Source organism: Mandrillus leucophaeus, unplaced genomic scaffold (genome assembly GCF_000951045.1).
Source record: "Mandrillus leucophaeus isolate KB7577 unplaced genomic scaffold, Mleu.le_1.0 Scaffold660, whole genome shotgun sequence".
In the NCBI taxonomy this organism is placed as follows: Eukaryota; Metazoa; Chordata; class Mammalia; order Primates; family Cercopithecidae; genus Mandrillus; species Mandrillus leucophaeus.
The window spans coordinates 540,905-548,256 of NW_012107142.1; positions in this window are offsets into that span (position 1 = coordinate 540,905).

Here is a 7,352-nt window from a genome sequence, read left to right on the forward strand (position 1 = left end):
TATGCAGAAATGAATGAGCCAGTAGAGAGGGGAGAGTGATCTAGGGGAGACGGGTGGATCTTGTGGCCTTAGACAGGAGCTGAGGACCATCCGTCATCACTAGTGGGAAGACCCAGGAGACAGGTGGAGACAGGGTTGTCATGGGATGATAACGCTCTTCTCACTCGAGTCCTTTTTTTTTTTCCTGAGTGAAAAAAGAAATAACCTCATTGTCTAAGAGTGAGGAGTGGGACAGGATTGGAGGCGTGTGAGGAGGGAAATAAAGTGAGAAGTAGCCCCCTCAGGAGGTGCGAGAGTGAACTGACATCTGGAAAGTGAGGGCTGGAATCACTGAGGTCTGTGCTCATCCACGGAAAGAGAGAAGCACTCAGGCAGCAGCAGGAGGAGGATACAAAACAGACTAAAAGGAAATGCAACAAAATATCTCTGGTGTAAGGTTTACAGGTTATTTTTAATTTGTCATTTATCTTTGACAGCATTTTATAATGTTTCCACAGTGAATATATGTTATATATAATACCTTATACATATATATGATAATGTATCAGAAATAAAGAGCTTTGTTTGAAATTTTAAAAGGGAAGACAGATAGATGGGTACAAAGTGAGGAAAATGGGGCAAAGAGCTGGACATGCAGGGCCCCGGTGTCTCGGCTGTGGGCAATGATCTTACAGAGCCTTTTCTCCATTTCTGACGCCACTGCTCTCTATGAGGACGAACAGCATCTTTCCCTTCTTTGTGGGGTGCAGACATTTATTACCATCTTCTCAGCATTTTGATCCTTTAAGAAAATGAGTTTTGTGTTTTAAATGGCACTTTCAGCTTTTTCAGTGGGAGGATTGGTTCATATCATCTAACCACCTTTTCCAGAAATGGAAATTTCAAGGCAAAATAGTTCAGTTAGAATACCATTGGTCCTAGAATAGGGGATCAGAATCTGAGTCTTAACACATGATCTGGACACAATCTGTCAAGGGTTTCACAAGTGTAAGGGATTTTTATGTAATTTATTTTTGAGAATATTTTTATAATTATTATTATTATTTGAGACAGAGTCCCGTTCTGTCACCCAGGCTGGAGTGCAGTGGCACGATCTCGGCTCACTGCAGCCTCCGCCTCCTGGGTTCAAGAAATTCTCCTGCCTCAGCCTCCCAAGTAGCTGGGACTGCAGGTGCACGCTGCCACGCCCAACTAATTTTTGTATTTTTAGCAGAGGCGGGTTTCACCAAGTTGGCCAGGATGGTTTTGATCTCCTGACCTCATGATCTGCCTGCCTCAGACTCCCAAAGTGCTGGGATTACAGGCATGAGCCACCGCACTCGGCTGAGAATATTATTAATGCACACACAAGAAAATTCAAAAGATAGTATAAAATATGCAAAGATAAGTTATTCCCATTGCTCCCCTACCCCCACCACTATTGCTTGTCACTCAGATCATCTACCCAGAAATCTTCACAGTTAAAAATTTCTTATTTCTTTTCCCACACCATGTATTTATGCATTACTGTGTGTTGTTATGTCAATAAAGGCCACAGACTGGGAGAAAGTATTTGCAAATCACAAAACTGATAAAGGACTTATCAGTATCTAGAATATAGAGAGAACCCTTAAAACTGAACAATAAGAAAACAATTTATCCAATTTAAGAATGGGCAAATGTCTGAACAGACACCTCACCAAAGAAGATCTACAGATGGCAAGTGAGCACATAAGGAGAGCCTCAATGTCATTTATCATTAGGGAAATGCAAATAAAAACAACAATGATACACCATTACACACCTACTAGAATGACTAAAACCCAAAAATCTGGTAATACCAAGTGCTGATGAGGATGAAGAGCAACAGGAACTCCCATCCACTGCTGGCAGGAATGGAAATGGCACAGCTGCTCTAGAAGATATGGGCGGTTTCTTTTAAGGCTAAACATAGACTTACCAAACATAGACTTACCAAACATGGACTTACCATGATCGCCATACAACACAGTGATCATACTCCTAGGTATTTAACCAACAAATTAGAAAAGTTACTTTGCACGAAAACCTACATGAAATCTTTGTAGCAGAACATTCCTTATTTGTGGGCTGCACATAGTGACTTCCTTCGAAAGGCAACAGTATGGAAAGGCAAAAAGTAACAAAGGAATTTGACAGGGGACTGGGAAACACTACCTCAGGCAGGTGACGAAGGCTGGCATCATCAGTGATAAATCAAGTGGGTGCCGCGTACCCCTGATGTGCTGAGAGTGCATTTCATCTCTGTGCTCTTCCTCCTCAACACCCACAGCCCCAACCACATTCAAGTCAAAGGACATTCCACAATATGCCTGATCAATACTCCTCAAAAAATGTCAAGGTCATCGAAAACAAGGAAACTCTGTGAAATCATCACAGCCAGAGGAGCCTTAAGAGACATGATGGGACTAAATGTAATGTGGTGTCCTGGATGAGATTCTGCTGCTCGCAGGATGAAATGGCCTTATCCCAGGAATCAACTCTGAATTCTCCAATCCCAGGATGGGGGAAGGGAGGAGACGCCCTGGAGCTTTGGCCTAGGAACATGAGGGAGGCTCCTGGAGAAGCCAAAATAGGAAGGAAATCAGGACAGGAAGGGAAAAGAGGCCAAATGGAGTAGAGGGGAAGGAGTCAGATAGGAGAGGGCGTGGGGAGGGGTCAGCTTAGTGGACAGGACATCTGTGTGAGAGGGATGGGTTCTGTTTGAGAGGAGGCGAAGAAGCTTGAGGGGGCTGACAGAGGTCTCTGTTTTTCACCTGGGTGGTAATTGCACAAGTGTTAGCTCTGTAACTCGGCTATACTTAACTTTTAGGCAATTTTATGTACTGACAGGAATAGTATAATTCAGAAACACACATGGAAGAAACAGGGAAAAGAGAAGATGACCGTGGGGAAGTGATGAAGGGGTTCCCCTATTCCGGAGCCAGAACCTCCCAAGTGCTGAGGTGACAGGGAGAATAAGGAGTGGAGGGAGATGAAGGAGCTGGTGGTAATTTTTAGATATTCCCCTGAGAACAACCTTTACTGAGAGAATGAAGTCCTAAATGAGGAGTTGGGTAAGTGAGCCCTGTGGTTATTGGGAGGAAGAGTGTTGTAGGGTCATAGTTTGCACATCTTGGGGTTCTACTGAAGGAAGCACCGAGGCTGCAGACTTCAGGAAAGACTTCCTGCTGGAGACTGTGGAGATTTGGGTTTGTGTATCACAACTGCTCCCCATTGGTGCCTGGGTTTTCCTAATGTCCTAGAGACTGGGTGAGGGTGAAGGGCCTGTGTATACAGAAGGCTGGGAGAGGAGCAAGCTAAGGTGGGATCCCACTGCTAACTGTGTCTGTGCTTGTCCTCGCCTGCATCCAGAGTTTGAGTTGTGATTCTGCTGTGTTAGTGTGGAAGTTGGCAGAATCAAAATGCAGCCACTAATATTTTTTTTAACCTTGACAAATACAGCTGGGAAGGCCTTTCTGGATTGAGTACTCTGGTTTCTACAGAACGTACATATGGTCTGTGAGGCAAGTTATTTTGTGGTGAATTCACTTTTGGTCACACACCTGGTTTAATATTTTGTTCAATCTGCACGCCTCGGTGAAAATATTTGTGAACATTCTTATCTTGGTTTATTTTTGTTTGACTCCTTTTCCATGCCTATTCCTGACAATCTTCCAGGAGCAAAAATAAACGTTCAAAATGGGCACTGATGGCTAATTAAAAGCCACTCAGGACCAAGTGTGGTGGCTCATGCCTATAATTCCAGCACTTTGGGAGGCCGAGGCAGGTGGATCACTTGAGTCCAGGAGTTCAAGACCAGCCTTGTGAAACCTCATCTCTACAAAAAATAGAAAATTAGCTGGGCATGGTGGTGCATGCCTGTAGGCCCAAGTACTAGATAGGCTGAGGTAGGAGGATCACTTGAGCCTGGGAGGTCAAGGCTGCAGTGAGTCATAAGCATGCCACTGCACTCCAGCCTGGGTGACAGAGTAAGACCCTGTTTCAATAATAATATAATAGTAATAATAATAATAAATTTAGAGCACAAGAAAATTAAAGTGTAATAATTCATCCTCTCTTTTGAAGCTATATTAGTATTTACTTTTGCATAACAAATTGCCTAAGATTTAGTAGCTCAGAACAACAAGTATTTATTATCTCCTACAGTTTCCAGTGATTACAGGTCAAAACTAACATTCCTTGACGGAATTTATATAATTTTCTTTGCTCTTGAAAGAGTGATAAACAGATTGGCATTGTTAACACTTAAAGCATGACAAATTTTCTAAGAGTCCTGCTGGCTATACATTATGGCCCATTCTTGTGCACATTTATAAGTAGATGGGCAAAATGAAGGAAAATTCAGAACTGAAATGGTCATTATTTTTAAAAACCAGCAATTATAGAGTTAACATGTAGAAGTTCTCGCTCTCTCTCTCTCTCTTTTTTTTTTTTTTCTGCCTGCTTTGAACCTGCTGACATTTCTACAGGTGTTGAGATAAAACTCACTGCTTATGGCATTTCAGTCAAGGAAAGAAAACAGTCTTAAAGGCTTTGAAATTAATGACTTTACAGATTACAATAGCTCCATGGTAATCAACCACCTGGACACCTTTTATAAATATAAATTTAGGTTTCCCTAACTATGTACAATAATGAAACACTTAATTGAAAAATTAGTAACATAAAAGAAAAAAAATGTTTATAAAAGTTAGGCCCTCAGATCAAATAGGTCAAAATCTTGATCTCAGAGCAATAATATAAGGTATCCCTGTTCAACATAAAAATTTTGTTTTTTGTCCCATGCAAAAGCCAAAAAAGGAAAAGGTGAAGAAAAAAAAAACAAAAAAAACAACAGTTAAAATTCTTCCCTGCCCACATTTACTAATTAAGCAAACAAGACTGGTAAACAAAAGATTGATTTGTTACTAATTCAAGGCTACTTGGAGATATTTTGCTTATACAATTCAGTTAAAAAGAAACCCATAACTCACTTGAAACAACAACAACAAAAAAGGTGGGGCAAAGAAAAAAAGTTTTTTAAAAAAATCTAACTGCCATGGAAACTGCTTTACCCAAAATCAAAATTGTGGCCCATAGGTCTCGTTAGATTATAAGGGCAAATGAAGTTTAACCTGGACACATAAAATCTACCAAGATTGAACCAAGAAGAAATTAAAAACCTGAACATACCAATAATGAATAATGAGCTTGAATCAGTAATAAAAAGTCTCCCAACAAAGAAAAACCCAGTACTAGATGCCTTCATTGTTCAATGCTACCAAACATTTAAAGAGGGACTGACACCAATTCATCTGAAACTATTCCAAAAAACTGAAGGGGAAGGAGTTCTTTCAAATTTATTCTAGGAAGCAAGCATACCTTGTTATCAAAACCAGGCGAGGATACAACAATAAAAAACTATACACTGATAAACACAGATGCAAAAGTTAACAAAATACTAGCAAACTAAATCCACAACACATCAAAAAGATTATATGCCATGATCAAATGGGATTTGTTCCGGGGATGCAAGAATGGTTACATATCTGCAAATCAATAAACGATAGATCATATCAACAGAATGAAGGACAAAAATAAAATGATCATCTCTAGATGCAGAAAAAGCACGTGATAAAATTCAACATCACTTCATGATAAAAACTCTCAACTGGCTAGGTATAGATGAAAGGTACCTAAATTCAATAAAGGCTGCATATGACAATTCGATAGTCGACAACACACATAATGGAAAAAAAGTTGAAAGATTTCCTTCTAAGATTTGGAACAAGAATTCCTGCTTTTACCAAATTTAACATAGTACTAGACTGATTCCTATGGAAATGGATAGAAAATTTTTTAAAAATTACAACAATAACAACAAAAACACATAGTACTGGAAGTCCGACCCAGAGCAATTAGGCAAAAGGAGGAAAGAAAAGGCATCCAAATTGGAAAAGAGGAAGTCAATTTGCCGCTGTTTGCAGATGACATACTCTTATTTATACACAAACCTAAAGACTCCATCAAAAAACTCTCAGAACTGATAAATTTAGTAAATTTACAGAATATAAAGTCAACATACAAAAACTGTAGAATTTCCATACGAATCCATAAACATGATAGAACATATTAGTGGAATGAAAGGCAAAAATAATATTATCATCTCTATAGATGCAGAAAAAGCATTTGATAAAATTCAATATCACTTCATGATAAAAACTCCCAACCAATTAGGTATAGATGGATTATACCTAAACACAATAAAGGCCATATAGGCAAACTCAAAATGTTGAAAAATCAAGAAAGAAATCTCATTCACAGTAACTGTAAAAAAGCATAGGAATAAATTTAACCAAGTATGTAATGAAAACTATAAAATACTAAGGAAACAAATTGAAAAGAACACAAAAAATGGAAAGATACTCCATTATCATGGATTGAGAGAATTAACATTGTTAAAGTGACCATACTATCCAAACCAGTCTACAGATTCAATGCAATCCCTATCAAAATACCAGTGTCATTCTTTATAGAAATAGAAAAAGAAATCTTAAAATTTGTATGGAACCACAAAAGACCCTGAATACCCAAAACAATCTTGGGTGAAAATAACAAAGCTGGAAGTACCTGACTTCAAAATAGACAGCTATAGTAACAAAAATGGCAAGCAAGGTATTGGCATAAAAACGGACACATAAACCAATGGGACAGAATAGAGAACCCAGAAATAAATGCATGTATTTACAGTCAATTCTTCTTTTTTTTCTTTTTCTTTTTTTGGAGATGGAGTCTCGCTCTGTTGCCCAGGCTGGAGCTCAGTGGCATGATCTCGGCTCACTGCAACCTCCACCTACTGGGTTCAAGCGATTCTCCTGCCTCAGCCTCCTGAGTAGCTGGGATGACAGTTGTGTGCCACCACGCCCGGCTAATTTTTGTATTTTTGGTAGAGACAGGGTTTCACCATGTTGGTCAGGCTGGTCTCAAACTCCTGACCTCGTGATCCGCCTGCCTCAGCCTCCCAAAATGCTGGTATTACAGGTGTGAGCCACCGCGCCCAGCCACTCAATTTATTTTCAATAAAATCGCCAAGAACATATACTGGGAAAAGGACAGTGTCTTCAATAAATGATGCTGGGGAAACTGGATATCCATATTAGGAAGTATGAAAGTAGACTGCTATCTCTCACCATTTACAAAAATCAACTGAAAATGAATTAAGGACTTAAATGCAAGACCCAAAACTATGAAACTACTGGAAGAAAACATATAGAAAACACTTTAGGGCGTTGGATGCAGCAAAGATTTTATGATTAAGACCTTGAAAGCACAGGCAAGAGAAGCAAAAATAT